Source organism: Schistocerca piceifrons, chromosome X (assembly GCF_021461385.2).
Source record: "Schistocerca piceifrons isolate TAMUIC-IGC-003096 chromosome X, iqSchPice1.1, whole genome shotgun sequence".
In the NCBI taxonomy this organism is placed as follows: Eukaryota; Metazoa; Arthropoda; class Insecta; order Orthoptera; family Acrididae; genus Schistocerca; species Schistocerca piceifrons.
Genome location: NC_060149.1, coordinates 32874603 through 32896271, shown reverse-complemented (window position 1 = coordinate 32896271; position 21669 = coordinate 32874603).

Genomic DNA, 21669 nt, shown 5'->3' with positions numbered 1-21669 from the left:
GTGGAAGATCATGGGGCCCAATCAAGACCTCACCAACAATGCCTGCCCAAACATTCACTGAAAATCTGTCTTGATGACGTGATTGCACAATTGCGTGCGGATTCTCGTCAGCCCACACATGTTGATTGTGAAAATTTACAATTTGATCACGTTGGAATGAAGCCTCATCCATAAAGAGAACATTTGCACTGAAATGAGGATTGACACATTGTTGGATGAACCATTCGCAGAAGTGTACCCGTGGAGGCCAATCAGCTGCTGATAGTGCCTGCACACACTGTACATGGTACGGAAACAACTGGTTCTCCCGTAGCACTCTCCATACAGTGACGTGGTGAACGTTACCTTGTACAGCAGCAACTTCTCTGACGCTGACGGTAGGGTTATCGTCAACTGCACGAAGAATTGCCTCGTCCATTGCAGGTGTCCTCGTCGTTCTAGGTCTTCCCCAGTCGCGAGTCATAGGCTGGAATGTTCCGTGCTCCCTAAGACGCCGATCTATTGCTTCGAACGTCTTCCTGTCGGATCATCTTCGTTCTGGAACTCTGTCTCGATACAAACCTACCGCGCCACGGCTATTGCCCCGTGCTAATCCATACATCAAATGGGCATCTGCCAACTCCGCATTTGTAAACATTGCACTGACTGCAAAACCACGTTCGTGATGAACACTAACCTGTTGATACTACGTACTGATGTGCTTCATGCTAGTACTGTAGAGCAACGAGTCGCGTGTCAACACAAGGACCGAAGTCAACATTACCTTCCTTCAATTGGGCCAACTGGCGGTGAATCGAGGAAGTACAGTACATACTGACGAAACTAAACTGAGCTCTAACATGTAAATTAAGCGTTTCCGGACACATGTCCACATAACATCTCTTCTTTATTTGTGTGTGAGAAATGTTTCCTGAAAGTTTGGCCGCACCTTTTTGTAACACCCTGTATACCAGATACTGTGTCAATGTGGAAAGACTTTATATTGGACAGACAGAGCGCACTCATCAAAGATCGTTGCCAAGAACATCAGAGGCACACTCCACTTGTGTACCCCAACAATTCGGTGGTCGCAGAGCTCTGTTTGTCCGAAAATTACGTAATGTGCTACCTACATACCTCGATCTTGGAAAAGACATATAAATACTGGGACAGCGTCGTTGGAGAAGCTATCGAAATTCGTGCCAGGAACGAGATTGCGGCTACAACCTCAGCAGGGCATGGGAACCAGCATCGAATCTAATTAGAAAGACGCTCAGCAAAGGAAACTAACGGGCGACTAGGGAGGACAAGGCTATTACACCGATGCAACCACAGACGCAGACACCAGCGACTCAGCGACTCCTCACGCGCGGACTCGGACCGTGGAGAGAACGTCTCGCGAGGGGAGGGGATTTAAGACGGCCACCTGCCATCAGGAGCTCAGTTCGTCAGCGCATCTGATGATGGCGACATATCTGATCGCCGAAATATTGTGCCTGTTGGACACTATGGACCGGCAGTACACCCGTGGACTGCTCGAGATCTTTACCCTTATGTTCACTGATTAGGGATGAAAGTAGGTGGGACATGTCCTTGATCCAAACATAATAATAATTGCCTATCTCCTTATTTTTCTCAACAGAGCATGTTTACATGCATCTTATGTTCACCGGATGATTTTGAGGAGGGTGCCAACGACTGTATATTTGTTCTAGTCATCTGAATTGCGTTTCCCTAGGCCATAACCATGAACCGATATGCTGGTGTTCTACACATCAAATTTAGTTATGTCCTCGATCTTCATGGGGAACTCGATACCGTTAAAAGTTATATCTTCCGGGGCTCGTATTTTTGCGCACATAGTATTTACCTGTACGCTGCGGATCTTTCATGTAATTTCTCTCGCACGCCAGGACTGCCCATGCAAAACAAGCCTGATCCTCTTTATTTTGCACAATAATGCCTGCCTTCTTATCTGATATGATATAGCTAGACCCTCCATTTACTGGATCATAGATGTGAGTAGGGATATCCAGGTGTAGTATTTGGCTGAGGGCTTTCGCTGACCCTCTAACTCCCATCTCAGAAAACCAGGCCAGTATAGCTCTCAAGGGGGATTCGCGAAAAAATTTGGCGACTGATGTGTTCTGCGCTGTCACGCAGTTTTCGCCCCGAAGTTAATGAAGACTTGTCTCGTCAATAGCAGAGGCAATTTTGGGGGGGGGGGGGGGGTTGCAATAGTTCAATGCACGGCACTACGCCGACCGAATTTAATGGCGGGATACTGCTGATGATGTACTGCCTTGAGGAACTCCGTTTCCATGACACGAGGGCACACTCTTAGAAAACCCAACAGGGTTGCAGTACCCTCCTGGTGGACTCTCAATCCTTGTGAACGAGATTCGCTCCTCAAAGGCGTCTACAATCACTGAGTATTCTAACTGTGGTATAACGGACGGGATAGGGAACTGCCGCTAGTCACACGATCAACTCCACATCTAATAATACTACTACTAGGGGGGATGAGGTCCATCCTTTTGATGATGGAGTCGGCGAGGTGCACAGAGGTATGTGCAGAGGCACACATACCTTTCTTTGACGACAACCATTCTGACGAGGATGAGAAGGAGGCTGAGGCGGCTCTAGTGAGTCACGGCAGTGGGAGCCGTATGACTGCGGCGACAGCTCCTGATGCTGCTGCTGTAGGCCTGACCTCCTATCCTGAGGTTGATAGCTCGTTGCTCGATCATGGACGCCAGAGCATTGTTGGGGTGACAGCGCCTCTCACGCTACGAATAGCGGTGTTTTTGCTTGTGCAGCATGTCTCAACGGATCCCGCTTTGGCGAGGTAGGTTTTGCCGCCACCGGTAGCTGCGTCAGGGTGTGCTGTGGCTGCGGAGATGTGACCGAAGTAGAAGAGAGAGAGAATAACGAAACAAAATTAGATACAGCGTTCCAGACATAACCAGCTCCTGCTACTTCAAGAAAGGTAAGAAAACAGATGATCACATTGTTATATAAGCAGAGTGAGTAATTGCCTTTCCTGTTCTCATCATTTCATCAACGCTGTAAGATATCTCTACCACCCCTTCAGGAAAGTCATCTGCCTCTAAAAGGGCCAGGTCACACTCCCGTTGCAGCTCTTCATCTAGAGCCATTTCTCTGGCACATTAAGGTATCTCATCCTTGTCAGGACTGATATGCTGCCACCGATCCATCTCGCATGTCTCAGTGAAGAAGAAAAACCTTCTACACTAACAAAAAATTGGAATTCTTTTTTCGACTTACAGGGCTGCTCTGCCGTCTCACTGGGTGCTGGAGACTGCTGTAGTTGTTGAATAGGCTGCAGCCGCCCGTCTATGAGGTCTAGCTGCTCTAGAATTGTTGCTGTAACTATAAGAAACATAATTTTTTCAATTGTATAGCTACTAGTACATAGATATTTCTTTTTTTCTATATTTAGGTGACCATTGGCGCAGTGTATTCGCTGGTGGAGACGATGCACTCGCCGCGTCGCTGGTGCATTTTTTCAGCCTTCAGCATTGCCTCCAGCTCAAGCTGCATTTTCACAAAGAGAGCTATCACAAGAACAAGCTTGAAATAAGAAATAAACCGACGATACAAAACGAATTTCACTACTTCTACCATGAAGTTTTTTATACACGTAAGTGGCAGCTCCAGTTGTGGTCTTTCCACAAGAGGCTAAACCTCGTCAGAGAGAGTTCACTGTGGTCCAGCCTCCTACTCCTCCCATCTGCCCTTGCAATCCAGGATAAAATCCTGGAACTGCCCTGTTAAAGAAGGAAAATAAATTAGATTACCGACGAGAATTTTTAACACACGAGATTTTTCACCATTTCGACACCATAACCACATATTACAAAAACAAGGTATTTACTTATGTGGTAGATCGTTTTCTTCTTCTACAATTCTACGTCGTTGGCCGCTGATTCTGATGATACTTGATGTCGCTGTATGCTTCAATTTCGTTACACTGACGCACACAACTAAGGAGCAGACACACTGGCGAACTGAAGATGGAAGAATGAGACTGGGAATGGACGAGGTAGGTTTTATGTAGACACACTGATTTGGTGCGAACCAGTCAGGGAGCGTGATTGACGGAAAGTCATGAACAGTATATTCAGGAGCCAATGAGATACGAGGTGGTATAATCAGTGACGTTACAGCTCCCTGGGCTGGACACGGTGACGTCACAACAGTGACTGGAGAGTCGACTTCCTGTCACAGGTTCGCAGGTTGACTCTGTGGCAGACTGCGGCCGCGGGTGGATGCTTCGCGGTGGTGGTTCCCGAGTGCAGCAAACTACTGCTACTGTGCTAGAGTATTTGAGATCATTTATTTTAGTGAAATTGTTGAAACGATATTTTTATATGACCTATTTGCACTCAATTCTTTTTATGCGCCTTTAGTTTCATTGTGTGTGATATTCCGCCGGGGGAGGCTTCCCCGCTTTGTCTGTTGAATGCGGGACGGCACCAGCTGGCCACGTCTCCGGCAGCGTCTTCCAGCACAGATATATAACACTCGAAATTGTTTAAAGCTGTGTCGATCTTTTTTGCGTGTTTTCAGTTTGCGAAATCTATTAATATTTCCTGAAGCAAGGGCATTGCGGGGTCAGATTCATATTATAAACTGTGTGAAGCTCAACATTGATAAAATATTCCAACTATGGCTCGCACAGTGTTTTGTGTGCAAGTGTATTTCGAGTAGTTTTGTGATATACACTCCTGGAAATTGAAATAAGAACACCGTGAATTCATTGTCCCAGGAAGGGGAAACTTTATTGACACATTCCTGGGGTCAGATACATCACATGACCACACTGACAGAACCACAGGCACATAGACACAGGCAACAGAGCATGCACAATGTCGGCACTAGTACATTGTATATCCACCTTTCGCAGCAATGCAGGCTGCTATTCTCCCATGGAGACGATCGTAGAGATGCTGGATGTAGTCCTGTGGAACGGCTTGCCATGCCATTTCCACCTGGCGCCTCAGTTGGACCAGCGTTCGTGCTGGACGTGCAGACCGCGTGAGACAACGCTTCATCCAGTCCCAAACATGCTCAATGGGGGACAGATCCGGAGATCTTGCTGGCCAGGGTAGTTGACTTACACCTTCTAGAGCACGTTGGGTGGCACGGGATACATGCGGACGTGCATTGTCCTGTTGGAACAGCAAGTTCCCTTGCCGGTCTAGGAATGGTAGAACGATGGGTTCGATGACGGTTTGGATGTACCGTGCACTATTCAGTGTCCCCTCGACGATCACCAGTGGTGTACGGCCAGTGTAGGAGATCGCTCCCCACACCATGATGCCGGGTGTTGGCCCTGTGTGCCTCGGTCGTATGCAGTCCTGATTGTGGCGCTCACCTGCACGGCGCCAAACACGCATACGACCATCATTGGCACCAAGGCAGAAGCGACTCTCATCGCTGAAGACGACTCGTCTCCATTCGTCCCTCCATTCACGCCTGTCGCGACACCACTGGAGGCGGGCTGCACGATGTTGGGGCGTGAGCGGAAGACGGCCTAACGGTGTGCGGGACCGTAGCCCAGCTTCATGGAGACGGTTGCGAATGGTCCTCGCCGATACCCCAGGAGCAACAGTGTCCCTAATTTGCTGGGAAGTGGCGATGCGGTCCCCTACGGCACTGCGTAGGATCCTACGGTCTTGGCGTGCATCCGTGCGTCGCTGCGGTCCGGTCCCAGGTCGACGGGCACGTGCACCTTCCGCCGACCACTGGCGACAACATCGATGTACTGTGGAGACCTCACGCCCCACGTGTTGAGCAATTCGGCGGTACGTCCACCCGGCCTCCCGCATGCCCACTATACGCCCTCGCTCAAAGTCCGTCAACTGCACATACGGTTCACGTCCACGCTGTCGCGGCATGCTACCAGTGTTAAAGACTGCGATGGAGCTCCGTATGCCACGGCAAACTGGCTGACACTGACGGCGACGGTGCACAAATGCTGCGCAGCTAGCGCCATTCGACGGCCAACACCGCGGTTCCTGGTGTGTCCGCTGTGCCGTGCGTGTGATCATTGCTTGTACAGCCCTCTCGCAGTGTCCGGAGCAAGTATGGTGGGTCTGACACACCGGTGTCAATGTGTTCTTTTTTCCATTTCCAGGAGTGTATGTTCAATTTGCGAAACTAACTGTTTAATTAATATTTCCTGTGACCCATCTTCTGGAGCAACATTTGCAATGTTTTGTGACATGGTAAAGAAATGTATGTGACAATATTCCGCACACTGTTTGAACACCAGATTTAATAACTCCTGAAGCAGTTTGTGTTTAACGACAAGGGGAAGGCTGTGGTATTTGCCGCAAGTGTGGCACAAAGAGAGTCTGCCCGGAAGGAGGGCTGCGGTGTTTACCCCAAAAAGCGTGTGAAGTGTGTCACAAAGAATGGTTGGGGTATTTCCCGCAAAAGCACGTGAAGTGTCCCAGGCAGGAGGGCAGCATAGTTTCTTCTCTACTGCCGGAGCCACGTGTCATGATTGGTGCATCACAAAGAAAGAAAGTGCGACAGGAAGTGCTTAGCGTAGCCATGCAGTGACTGCGTCTCGGACTCTGGCCTGCGCTGTGAGCCCAGCACATCCTCCTACCAGTGAATCGCGACCTTGGTGGACAAAGCGCGTGAGAGAAAGTTTCTCAGATATGCTTAGCCTGATCTGAGACAGTGAATTACGTCGTTCATATCACTATCGGAATAAAACAGAAAAGTACCACAATTGTTTAACATTGCCTATATTGTTTAGACAGTATTCTCCACTGTAAGTAATCAATAAAGATGTTCCAACACCAGCATCAGTTTCGAGATATATTGTGATTTTAGAAATATATGAACAATATTCCACACATCGTCTAAATTGTTTAAAAACCACCATCAATTTTGAGGGGTACTGTGATTTCGGAAACAAGCAAACAACATTTTGAAACAAACGTTTTAAATAATGCCTTATGCACAATGTATTAGCCAATCATCGTGAGAGCTTCCCAGTCCGACATCTCAAAACAGACTGAGCGGAGCCATTTCCGTGGATGGGGGGTGTGGAGGGTGTGTGACATCACAGGAGTGGGATGGTTTTCCAAGAGGAGTGATGGGGGAAGGGATACACGCCAGCCAGCGACAACCCATGCTGACATCAGGAGAAGGGTTTAATTACTTGATCAATTAATTAATTTCCATAATCAATTTGATATCAAATGTATGCCAGAATGCGCTTTATCCCTCTAATTTCCTCACCATGCGTATTTGTACCACACATTAGGTTTACAATGTACTGTGTCCAGTGCCTGTGCTTTGAAATGTTGTGTGAAAAAGTTTCCCACCACTGGACTAAGAGGATCACCTATGACGATGCCGTCCAGCTGTTCGTAAAGTTGCCATTCCACATGAATTAGTTTGTGGTGAGGCATGCACGACATCACCAAGCTCTTTCACGCATGTCCTACCACGAGCTACTTCACGTGGAATAGCAAGTCTACGAAAAGCTGGAAGGTATCGACATGAGTAGTCCTCTTATTACAGTGGTGGCCGACTACTTCATAGAACATTTAGAAGCACAGATACTGGACTTGCACCTTGTAAACCTAAGGTGTGGTACAAATACGTAAATGATACGTTCGTTGTGTGGAGCCATGGTGAAGAACAACTTGAACAGCATCCATGCGAACATAAATTAGAAAAGGACAAGCAGATACCCTTCTAGATGGTTCAAATGGCTCTGAGCACTATGGGACTTAACAGCTGATGTCATCAGTCCCCTTGAACTTAGAACTAATTAAACCTAACTAACCTAAGGACATCACACACATCCATGCCCAAGGCAGGATTCGAACCTGTGACCGTAGCGGTCGCGCGGTTCTAGACTGAGGCGCCTAGAACCGCTCAGCCACCACGGCCGGCCCTTCTAGATGTTCTGGTCTCAAGGGATGGTGAAAACCTGTGACACAGAGTGTATCGAAAATCGACACACACTGACCGATGCTTACACTATCTGTCAAATCACCACCCGAGCCTGGAAATAGGCATGACTAATACGCTCGTAACGCGAGAAAGACGAATATGTGAGCCACAGCACTTCAGACGCGAGATGCAACAACTGGAAAGCGTTCTGAAGAGTATTGGGTATTCCACCAGTTACGTAAGAAGTGTAACAGAGTCAAAGAGGTGGCTAAGTGAGACATGGGGAAAAGAAATATCTGGTACGGCCTTTCTGCCATAGGCCTTCATTCCCAGAGTGACGGATAGAAACGGCCGTATAATGCGCAAACGTGGCGTAAAGACTATTTATAAACCTACAAAGAAAATCAAAGGATGCCTCAGATCGGCAAAGGTAAGAAGGGACTCACTTGCAATGTCGAGAGTACACCGCATAAAATGCATATGCTGAAAAGTTTATGTTGGAATGATTGGGCTATGCTTCAACATCAGGATCACAGAACATAAGCGGCATTGCAGGTTGGGGCAAGTGGAGAAATAGGCCGTGGCACAGGCCGACCACATAGTACAATGGCCGAAGTTCTGGCTGTAGAGAAGAACTATCACACCCTCTTGCTCAGGGAAGCTATAGAAATGCACAAACATGAGAATAGCTGCAACAAGAAGGAAGAAAGTCTCAAGGTGTACGGATCCTGAATTCCCGTGCTGCAGTGAACGATCGTTGCAAGTAGCAAGAGGAGAACAGCACGGAAATGACCTTGGACGTTAGCGCGCCAGGCACATATAATCTGCCGGCGCGAGCTCGAATTCACTCCACCACCAGCAATGTAGGGTGAAGCTTTGACAATGCCAGTCACTCGTGCTGGTGAAACGACAGAAAAAGCATCAAACAAATGTCGGCCAAAGAACCCGAGTCAGAAGGTAACAGGATGTTTGTCACACCATATTGTGCATACCGGTGGGTACCTTGTACCACTACGTCATTTCCTTTCCTGTTCCACGCGCAGATACAGCGAGCGGAAAGCAACTGACTAGATAAATCCGTACGAGAACTAATTTCTCTCAGTTTATCTTAGCTGTCGTTAAGCGAAATATGCGTTGGAGGTAGCAGAATCGTTCTGCAGTCAGCTTTAAATGCCGGTTCTCTGATTTTTCTCGACAGTATTCCGCGAAACGAACGTCGTCTTCCCTCCACGGACGTCCATTTGAGTTCGCGAAGCATCTCCATAATACTCGCGTGCTGGCCGACCCTACGGATAGCAAATCTAGCAGCCTGCCTCTGAATTCCTTCCTTTAATCGGACTTGATAGGGAGCTCAGACAGTCGATCAGCACGCTTGAATGTATTGCATTAGTGTTTTGTAAGTCGTCCTCTTTCAAGATAAACAAAATTTTCGCAACAAACTGAATTCTGTCATTCGCCTTCCATACTAATTTACTTATATGCTCGTTCCATTTCATATCACTTTGGAACGTTAAGCCTAGATATAAAATCAACTTGACTGTGAGAAGCAATGCAATACGAAAGCAATATTCCAAAATTACGTAATTGTTTCTCCCACTAATCTGCATCAACTCACATGTTTCTACGTTCAGTGCAAGCTCCGATGCATCACACGAACGATAACTTTGTCTAAGTCATTTTGTATCCTCCTACATTCACTCAGCGACGACACTCTCGCGTACTTCACAGCGTACAGCACTAGACTGCTGCTCACCCTGTCCACCACACCATTTATGTATTGAATATAGGAATAATAGCGGCCCCAGCACACTTCCCTGAGGTACTCCTGACGATACCCTTGTCTCTGATCAATACTCTTCGTCGAGGACAACGTACTGGTTTCTGTTACTTAAGAATTCTTCGAGTAACTCACATATCTGGGAACCTATTTTGTATGCTTGTACATTCATTAATTGTCTGGAGTTGGACACCTTTTCAAGGGCTTTCCGGAAATTAGGACTATAAACTCGGCCTATTGCCCTTCATCCATGATTCCCAGTATATCATGTGAGAAAAGGGTAAGCTGAGTTGTGCAGGAGCGATACTTTCTAAGTCTGTACTGATTTTTGTACAGCAGTTTGGTCCCATTAGACCTTACCACAAATTTCCAAATTTTCAAATAGTTTCCAAGACACGCGTCTTTCTTTTTCGAAAGTTCGTTCTGGAAAAAACTACAATCTGAGGTGAGTTTTTTGACCTTTTTAATATGTGTAAATATCATTTTAAGCTTCACTGAAATCTTCTCGACCATTCTCACACAATACTCGACCATTCTCACACAATAACCACTTCATGTCTGAACAATCACTAAAGACCGGAGATCAGTCAACTATTAAAACGTACAGTAGTAGCAGCTAGAAATATAAAGAGAAAATTAAGTAAAACTGTAAAGCGAAAGAAGTTGGCTGACACCTCAGAAGCAAGAAAGGACAAGTTAGGCGCTTCGCAATTCATGAAAATCTGAGCGAGATATATTAAGATGAAGTCCAGGCAAAATAATAAAATAAAATAAAATAATAGATGTATTATTGTTAAGTCGTCTTCAGCCTTAGTAGAGTGTTCTTAAGTTTATTCCTTTTTTTAAATCGGAATACACTGATAAGTCAAAATATTATGACCACTGCCCACCACGACGTTGGATGCCACCTGGGGGCGTTGTTGGCACGTGACACGGTAACGAAAGTATCTAACAAGGGGAGGCCGCCAATTGTGAAATTGAGATTCGATTCATACTGCGCATGATAAAAGCTTATTGCCAGAGGTGTAATGTGGCAAAGCACCAAGATGCACTTCTCAGCCGTTGTCGAGAAAATCGACAGCTAAAGGAAACCGTTGCGGTGAAAGGCATATTATTATTATGTATAGCATGTGAAAGGATATCTCGAAAACGGCGAAGCCTGTCGAATGTTCACGTGCTACTGTCGTGAGCATCTACGGAAAAAGATAGAACAATGAAACTAGTACTGGGCTCTGAACGGTTGGACGTCACAGACCGTGGAGTTCGTAGGCTTGTCTGCTCTGCAAATTACCACAGATGGTGATCCGTGGCAGCTCAGCGAAAGAGTACAATGCAGGTGCACGGAGCACACCGATCATCGTACATTGTCTAACATGGAGTGGACCACCTCTAGGCGTTTGCATTTGGACCCAACGACGTCGTCAGTTATGGTTTCAGTGGGCATGCGACCATGGGGATTCAACTTAGGATCAATGGAAACGTGTCGGCTCTTCTGGTGGATCACATTTTTGATACACCAGGTCGATGGTCGTGTTCACAGATGCCGTCATCGAGGTGAAGGGCTGCGCGAACGTGCAACGCGCTACGGGCGTAGGCTGGTGGGAAAAGTATTATGCTATGGGAGACATTTCCCTGTGCTTACTTGGAATCCGTATTAGTAATCGAAGACACGGTGACAGCTGTAAACCATCTGCAGCCTTTCTTGCTTGATGTCTTTCCAGACTGTGACGTCATCTTTCAGCAGTATAACTGTACTTGTCTCGGAGCCACAACCATGTTACAGCGGTTTGAGGAGTATTATAGTGAACTCACGTTGATATCTTGGCAGCCAAATACGCCTGACGCAAATGCTTTGGAATCCATCTGGGTCGCTATCAGACGCCGTCACCTCGTACCCAAATCAGCGGCCCGTTATTTACGCAAATTACATGACCTGTGCGTAGACATATAATACAACTTACCCCCACAAACCTACCAATAAACGTTCGAATCCCAGACACGTGGAATCAATGATTTCTTTCATTCCAAACACGGAGAAACAAGCTATAAAGCAGATGGTCATAATGCTTCGGCTCATCAGTATAGATGGCTGATGTCGCTGCAAGTACTACGCACTATGGGGATCTTCCAGCAGAGTATGACATTATGAATCAAATTACAGACGAGACAAGGTTATTTCAGTCCTCAGAAGTGAGTCAGGTGGTTTCACAGAGCACAGTGTGCTCAACCTTACTGCCATCCATTCTTCCTTAAAAACATATCGACACTCTTACTCATTATCATATAGTGACACGGCAAAACGTGTGCAACTGTATTCCCTGAAGGCCTCCTTGGCTGCTATATCCGCTTTCATATTTACCCTAACTCCTATATTCATGCATACAATGGCATATGCCTTCTTGTTTGAGATCTTTATTGTATTTGATAATATTATTTCTGTCAAGTACATTTGTTGTATCAGTTCAAGAGTGCAGAGATAACAGAAGGGGTTGAAAGAATTATTTCTCAGTATAGTATCGTCTGCTCCAACGTATTTAATATAGCGGAGAGTATTTTAATTTTCTTGGAAAGATAAATATAGAATAAATGATGTTGTAAAACATCTGTGCGGCCAGTATTGCATCCTTAATTTGAACCATGGGCATTTATTATAATACAGGGGGTCCTTGATTAAGTTCCAGTTTCAACAAAAAAATTTACGAAAATTTGAGCAATAGATAGCGCTGTAAGCGTCAGCATATGCACACATGCAGATGTGCAGCACACGGCCATTCCTCAGTCTCTGTCAGAGACACCCAACATGGCTGTCTCCAAGAAGGATTGCGCAGCTGGTAAAGCTCTTTTAGAAGAACGTGAAACGTCCCCTTTGAACAATTATACAAGACTGTGCTTACCCTGACCCACAATATTTTTAGCGCAACGCAATCTGACTTTCAAAAATCCCTACAAAAAAATGGCCCTGACTAACATTAAACTATACCTTTCACAAATCACTTACCTCACAAAAATCTTCGTTACTCAAGCTACTGCAATACAGCGAGCGCCACTACTGCCAGCTAAATAAAAGATTCAAACTACGGAAGGCACTAACTACAGATAGGCATAGTTAGCAAATGAAAGATTTTAATAGAGAACAAACAATGTATTTACCTTAATAGTCATAATATATATAGCAGTTCATGACATACAGTCTTACAAATTTCAAAACTCCGCCATCTCTCTCCCCACATCCACCACTGCTGGCGGCTCACCTCCAACTGCGCAACGCTACGCACTGTTAACATCCAGCTGCCCAACACTACAATGGCAGACAACAATGCAAACTAGCCAAAGACTGCACACAGCACAGCCAGTGATTTTCATACAAAGCGCTACGTGGCGTTTCCAATATAAAAACTTAAACAGCCTACTTACAAACGGTGACTGTGCGCCAGCAGCCCTGGAGAAGTTCTGCACACTGAAGGGTACGAAAAACGGCACTGGTCCGATATCTACAAGGGATCTGAAGAATATGATTACGAAATTCAAAAAGACAGGTTCTTTTGAGTTGTAATGTGGCAGAGAGAGAAAATTACTTGATCCAACATCTGTGGAAGATGTGACCAGAGCGCTGCAGAACTGCAGAAAGGGTCGAGCAGAGTGTGTGTGTGTGTGTGTGTGTGTGTGTGTGTGTGTGAATTCCTCAGGGCCATCGGTCCTTAGACGTACACACTACTTAAACTAACTGAAACTAATTTACGCTAAGAACAACACACATACAGCCATGAGCGAGGGAGGACTCGAACATCCGGCGGTAGGGGCCGCGCAATCCGTTACGTGGCGCCGCAAACCACGCGGGCACTCCGCGCGGCTGGTCGAGCGGTGGTGTACAAACATGTAGTGCACGGGAATTTGCCCGAAAGGTGTACATGGCTGCAAGCACCGTGTATAAAATCCTACGAAACATCCAACATTGCTATCCTTACAAAATCACCTCTGTTGAACAGCCTGTATCCAGCTGACCCGCCAGCAAAACAAACGTTCGCTTTGGATATTTTGCTCGTATAGAAGTGCACAATGAATTTCCATGGAACATTTTATGAACAGACGAAGCCCATTTATATCTCCAAGGACATGGCAATACGCAGAATTGCAGAATATGGAGAATAGAATATCCGCACGCACTTCAGCCGGTACCACTTTATTCTGCAGAGGTGACAGTGTGGTGCGAATGGACGACATCGTTTATCGCAGGGCCGTATTTTCTCGAGAAGATGAGTTCTGCGGGAACTGTTTGTTGTGTCTAGGCAAGACAGCCTAGACACAATGAGAGGAAGCCGAAAGGCACGGGCTTAAACTCACGCAGGCTGGCGTGAGGTCTGAAACAGGATACGTAATGAATGCTATAAATAAAAGTACGTAGCTGCTGGAATACTTAACTTTAATCCACAATTGGTGAACATTGGTTTGGTTGATACAGGATTATCATCTCAATATAACTTGGTGATGGCGCCTTGCTAGGTCGTAGCAAATGTAGCTGAAGGCTAGGCTAACTATCGTCTCGGCAATTGAGAGCGTAATTGTCAGTGATCCCCTTCTGGCAAAGTCGTCTTGTACAACTGGGGCGAGTGCTAGTAAGTCTCTCTAGACCTGCCGTGTGGTGGCGCTCGGTCTGCAATCACTGACAGTGGCGACACGCGGGCCCGACGTATACTACCGGACCGCGGCCGATTTAAAGGCTACCACCTAGCAAGTGTGGTGTCTGGCGGTGACACCACACTGTTCCCTGTACCGTCACTGGTAAATGCTATAAGGATCTTTTGCGCACCGACGTCAATCCATCCATTCAACAGCTTTATGTGTGAATATGATCATTTTGAAGCAAGATGACGTTCCTCTGCCCGTTGCGGAGCCAGTGAAGAGGCTGCTGCGGAAGCATTGCGGAAATTATGGAATTATCAGCAGTCATTTCATTACAACCCGGCCCTCCAGATCCCCTGATCTTAATGCGTGTGGCTTCTGGCTATGGGGTTAGTTGAAAGACATTGTGTTCAGTGCTCCAATTACAAACGTAGATGAACTAATGGCACATACATCGCAACGCCTTCTTAGCATGACTCCAGAGACACTTCGATCTGTTGTGGAACAAGCCATTTCTCGATTTCAGCTTGTGGAAGAAAGCGATGAACAGCATATTGAACATGTCTGGCGCCAGTCTCACGAAAATTATAAACCCAAGTCTTTTTCTTTTTATGCTGTTTTTGGCCCAAGTAGAATTAAAAAGCTATGCCATTTTGATTTTTATGCTGCATTTGGCCTCAGTGTCGTCGTAACTGCCGTCTGCGTCACGTCTGCTGTGCAGCAAGCTACGTTAATTAAAGTATTAACTGTATTTTTCTTACTTTTCACTTCTTCTTCCGTGTATTTTTGCTTTTAGGAAGCATTAATTGTCGAGTGCTAGTAATAGTGTTCCATAGATTTCGTGTTTGTTTTGAATACAGTCAGAGAGAGTCCCTTTAGTCAGTCATAGTGCCAGTAGAGTCAGTCTCGTAACTGCCGTCTGCGTCACGTCTGCTGTGCAGCGAGCTACGTTAATTTAAGTATTAACTGTATTTTTCTTACTTGTCACTTCTTCTTCCGTGTGTTTTTGCTTTTAGGGAGCTTTAATTGTCGAGTGCTAGTAATAGTGTTCCATAGATTTCGAGTTTGTTTTGAACACAGTCAGAGAGAGTCCCTTTAGTCAGCCATTGTGCCAGTAGTGCTAGTGTTTGTTTTCAATTCAGTCCAGAGACAGGTAGTGCTATTTTCATTGTTTTCTACAAGAAGTGCCTAGAAACCACAGTTTAGTCAACTATTAGCCGCCTTTAGTGAATTAGCAGTCTAGTTAAAAGTTGATTAACTCTCTACAGTAAATTGATTTCTTAGGATGGATAGGATGTGTGACTGCTGTGTACGGACGCAGGAGGAGTTGGCCACTGTTCGCGAAAAGCTGAACGTGTTGATGGCCGCGGTCAGCCGTCTTCAGGCTGCTGCCTCGGAGTGTAGCGGCAGTGGGGAGTCTGGTGCATCGCGTGGTACACCCCAGGTGTTACATGCTTCACCCACTGTCCCTGCTGTCGAGACATCTTCGCAGGTACAGGGCGCGGTTGGGCCACCCTCTCCCCAAGGGGAGTGGCGGGTTCAGCGGCGTTCGCGGCGCACGAGGCGGAGGGTCAATGTGGAGGCTGGCCGTGTGGCATCGCCCGCTCTGCCTATGAGTGGACATGTGACCGCACCTTCAGCAAGGTCCGAGCAGGCACACCGAGGGAGGGGTTTATTAGTTATTGGGAGCTCCGACTTTAGGCGGGTGATGGAGCCCCTTAGGGAAATATCGGAAAGGTCGGGGAAGAAGGCCAGTGTTCACTCTGTCTGCTTGCTGGGGGGTCTCATCCGAGATGTGGAGGAGACCCTGCCGGCGGCGATAAAGAGCACTGGGTGCACCCGACTACAAATTGTGACTCATGTCGGCACCAATGACTCCTGCTGTCTGGGTTCAGAGGTCATCTTCAGTTCATACAGGCGGTTGGCGGAGTTGGTGAAGGCGGAAAGCCTCGCTCGTGGGGTGGAATCTGAGCTAACTATTTGTAGTATCGTTCCCAGAACCGATCGCGGTCCTCTGATTTGGAGCTGAGTAGAATGCTTAAACCAGAGGCTCAGACGATTCTGCGGAGATCTGGGGTGCAAATTTCTCGATCTCCGCCATCGGGTAGAGAAATGTGCACTACACGCAGGAAGCGGCTACAAGGGCAGCGGAGTTTGTGTGGAGTGCACATGTGGGTTTTTTAGGTTAGAGAATTCCCTCCCTAGGCCCGACAAGACGCCTCCTGAGACGCGGCAAGGTAGGAGTAGGCAAAATGCAACAGGGAATAACAATATTAATGTGATAATAGTAAACTGCAGGAGCGTCTATAGTAAGGTCTCAGAACTGCTCTCATTAGTAAACGGTCACAATGCCTACATAGTACTAGGGACAGAAAGTTGGCTGAAACCAGATGTGAACAGTAATGAAATTCTAAACTCAGATTGGAATGTATACCGCAAAGACAGGCTGGACAGTGGAGGGGGAGGCGTGTTTATAGCGATAAGAAGCGCAATAGTATCGAAGGAAATTGACGGAGATCCGAAATGTGAAATAATTTGGGAGAAGGTAACGGTTAAAGCAGGCTCAGACATGGTAATTGGATGTCTCTATAGGCCCCCTAGATCAGCAGCTGTTGTGGCTGAGCACCTGAAGGATGATTTGGAAAATATTTCGAGTACATTTCCCTACCATGTTATAGTTCTGGGTGGAGATTTTTATTTGCCGGATATAGACTGGGAGACTCAAACGTTCATAACGGGTGGCAGGGACAAAGAATACAGTGAAATTTTTTTAAGTGCTTTATCTGAAAACTACCTTGAGCAGTTAAACAGAGAACCGACTCGTGGCGATAACATATTAGACCTTCTGGTGACAAACAGACCCAAACTATTTGAAACAGTTAACGCAGAACAGGGAACCAGCGACCATAAAGCGGTTACTGCATCGATGATTTCAGCCGTAAATAGAAATATTAAAAAGGGTAGGAAGATTTTTATGTTTAGCAAAAGTGACAAAAAGCAGATTTCAGAGTACCTGACGGCTCAACACAAAAGTTTTGAGTACAGATAGTGTTGAGGATCACTGGACAATGTTCAAAACCATCGTACAATATGCGTTAGATGACTATGTGCCAAGCAAGATCGTAAGAGATGGAAAAGAGCCACCGTGGTACAACAACCGAGTTAGAAAACTGCTGCGGAAGCAAAGGGAACTTCACAGCAAACATAAACATAGCCAACGCCTTGCAGACAAACAAAAATTACGCGAAGCGAAATGTAATGTGAAGGGCCATGCGAGAGGCGTTCAGTGAATTCGAAAGTAAAGTTCTTTCTACTGACTTGGCAGAAAATCGTAAGAAATTTTGGTCTTATGTCAAAGCGGTAGGTGGATCAAAACAAAATGTCCAGACACTCTGTAACCAAAATGGTACTGAAACAGAGGATGACAGACTAAAGGCCGAAATACTAAATGTCTTTTTCCAAAGCTGTTTCACAGAGGAAGACTGCACTGTAGTTCCTTCTCTAGATTGTCGCACAGATGACAAAATGGTAGATATCGAAATACACGACGGAGGGATAGAGAAACAATTAAAATCGCTGAAAAGAGGAAAGGCCGCTGGACCTGATGGGATACCAGTTCGATTTTACACAGAGTACGCGAAGGAACTTGCCCCCCTTCTTGCAGCGGTGTACCGTAGGTCTCTAGTAGAGCGTAGCGTTCCAAAGGATTGGAAAAGCGCACAGGTCATCCCCGTTTTCAAGAAAGGACGTCGAACAGATGTGCAGAACTATAGACCTATATATCTAACGTCGATCAGTTGTAAAATTTTGGAACACGTATTATGTTCGAGTATAATGACTTTTCAGGAAACTAGAAATCTACTCTGTAGGAATGAGCATGGGTTTCGAAAAAGACGATCGTGTGAAACCCAGCTCGCGCTGTTCGTCCACTGAGACTCAGAGGGCCATAGACACGGGTTCACAGGTAGATGCCGTGTTTCTTGACTTCCACAAGGCGTTCGATACAGTTCCCCACAGTCGTTTAATGAACAAAGTAAGAGCATATGGACTATCAGACCAATTGTGTGATTGGATTGAAGACTTCCTAGCTAACAGAACGCAGCATGTCATTCTCAATGGAGAGAAGTCTTCGAAGTAAGAGTGATTTCAGGTGTGCCGCAGGGGAGTGTCGTAGGACCGTTGCTATTCACAATATACATAAATGACCTTGTGGATGACATCGGAAGTTCACTGAGGCTTTTTGCGTATGATGCTGTGGTATATCGAGAGGTTGTAACAATGGAAAATTGTAATGAAATGCAGGAGGATCTGCAGCGAATTGACGCACGGTGCAGGGAATGGCAATTCAATCTCAATGTAGACAAGTGTAAAGTGTTGCGAATACATAGAAAGAAAGATCCCTTACCATTTAGTTAAATATAGAAGGTCAGCAACTGGAAGCAGTTAATTCCATAAATTATCCGGGAGTAAGCATTAGGAGTGATTTAAAACGGAATGATCATATAAAGTTGATCGTCGGTGAAGCAAATGCCAGACTGAGATTCATTGGAAGAATCCTAAGGAAATGCAATCCGAAAACAAAGGAAGCAGGTTACAGTACGCTTGTTCCCCCACTGCTTGAATACTGCTCAGCAGTGTGGGATCCGTACCAGATAGTGTTGATAGAAGAGATAGAGAAGATGCAACGGAGAGCAGCGCGCTTCGGCACAGGATCATTTAGTAATCGCGAAAGCGTTACGGAGATGATACATAAACTGCAGTGGAAGACTCTGCAGGAGAGACGCTCAGTAGCTCGGTACGGGCTTTTGTTGAAGTTTCGAGAACATACCTTCACCGAGGAGTCCAGCAGTATATTGCTCCCTCCTACGTATATCTCGCGAAGAGACCATGAGGATAAAATCAGAGAGATTAGAGCCCACAGAGAGGCATACCGACAATCCTTCTTTCCACGAACAATACGAGACTGGAATAGAAGGGAGAACCGATAGAGATACTCAAGGTACCCTCCGCCACACACCGTCAGGTGGCTTGCGGAGTATGGATGTAGATGTAGATGTAGACAATTAAAAACAGATTTTTCACATCCGACGTGGTACGATCCTGCTGTGGTGCGTGGGTTTGCCTAACTAACAGTGTCACAACCGTTGACTGCCGAATTCGTGCAGTCAGGCACATTGAACAGTACGGAGGGTGTAACGTTGAACTCAAACCATGCTGTAGTACTGGGATTTACCTGCCGTTTGTAGCTAATCCCATTTATCTTAACACGCTTACAGCGACAAGTCTTCGTAAAATTTTCGTTTTGTATTTCCATGACGTTTCCCTCTGCGTCAACGGAATTTCTTCCACAGGTTCCAAGAGGCATCCTCGTCCACATATCATCATGGAAAATTTTCCCATCCGTGGCTGAATATCGAATGGCACTTCGGTACCGATGGCGTGATCAAAATCTTATGGTCATGTTGTACCGTGAGGACTCATCCCTGATGTATAGTGAAAGCTTATCAACCTCTGAACAGAGATTGTAAAATTGTTCGGTCCTCAAGTGTTAAGAGAATTTCAAACTGGTATAAATACTTCGAGCTCACATTACAGTTGTACGGGTTATCCTTCAGGAAGACTCATGTACTAGAGCGACTAAAGTTCTCGCTTCAGAGCTAGCGCAGTCGATAGGTAACTCTTCCTGGGCATTCTGAAACGAAAGGCATTACTGTTTGTGCCTATTGCGAGCTCTGTGTCAGGACCAGTGATATTGCTCGTACAAGTTGACCTAGTTGGTAGAACCATGAGTATTTTTCATTTCATTTACAGTAGCCAGAACTTGCTGTTTACAGACGTTTTCACAAGGAGAGATAAGGTATTCCTATATAGTCTGAGTCATTATATGACTGGAGATATAACTAGCCTTTCATCACTTGAACTAAAAGCCCCCCCCCCATAGACTAGTACCGTCTTTGAAGCTGTTAAATGCCGGCGTCTGGCTAATAGTAAGACATTAATGTTAAAACTGTAGCAGTTGTTTTTCGTCAGTATGTGTAAACGCAAAAATCTGCTAATTGTCCAAACATTGTTTTGGCGCATTTGTTCTATCAGTTGTAGGTAACATTTTATGGCGGTTTTAGTTTTTGCAGTGTTAGACTTTGTAGGATTCTCGTCATCCGTTAGATAGCTTATCAGAGTTTGTCTCGTTGTCCTTTCCATTAAATGCATGGCCCAGTGTTGAGGATAGAGGCACAAAACTTTGTACAAGTTATTTTAGTGAACAGCACCCACACGTTAAGCGAATCAACTACCAAAAAAATCTGTTTGCGTCTTTACTAATTTGTAAAAGCGCCATTGCTGTGTAAGCTTTTTATACTCGTATGTCGCTGTCGATTGATCACCGTTAGCGATGATTTTATTCGTTTACGCGCTTTGGGAAGGTAGCAGCAAAGATGTTCAAATGTGTCTGAATTCGTAAGAGACCAAACTGCTGAGGTCATCGGTCCCTAGACTTACACACTACTTAAACTAACTTATGCTAAGAACAACGCATACACCCATGCCCGAGGGAAGACTCGGACCTCCGGTGGGTTGGGCCGCTCAATCCGTGACATGTTGCCTCAAACCCCGCGGCCACTCCGTCCGGCCGTGTAGCAGCTCTCAGATAGTACGGGAAGTGCCCCTGAAGTTGACTAGCTCTTCGGAGCATGGACCAGAGTGTAGTGATAAAAGGTCTAGTATGGTGGTAATAAGCATTTAACTGTCGGCGTGTGCACGAGTACGCCACACAACAAAGTAGGCGACGTAATTCCGTGTTAATTTTGAAACAATTCACGTGGGAAGTAATTTACCGGGTGATCAAAAAGTCAGTATAAATTTGAAAACTTAATAAACCACGGAATAATGTAGATATAGAGGTAAAAATTGACATAAATGCTTGCAATGACATGGGGTTCTATTAGAACAAAAAAAAAACAAAGTTCACAAAATGTCCGACAGACGACGTTGGACAGCAAAACGTCAGTGACTACGCATGACAATCGTATGTAAAAGGAGCTGTAATGAGAGAGAGAGAATCAGATGCGCCAGCGGTGGCAGCATGTTGACGTTACCTGAAAAGGCGCTTTTAGTGAAGCTGTTTTATCAGAACAGGAATGTGCCAGTTCAGCGTTACGATCCTATCGCTATAGGAAGGGGATTCGAACGGGTAAAGCTTCGTTGAGAAATGCAGCTGTGGCGAGAATTATTTCGAAGTTCGAAGCCACGGGTTGTTTAGACGATAGACCCCGTAGTGGCCGGCCGAGCACAAGGCGTAATGCTGCTGAGACGGTTCAGGAAGAAATGGAGACTGTAGCGGGTTCGTC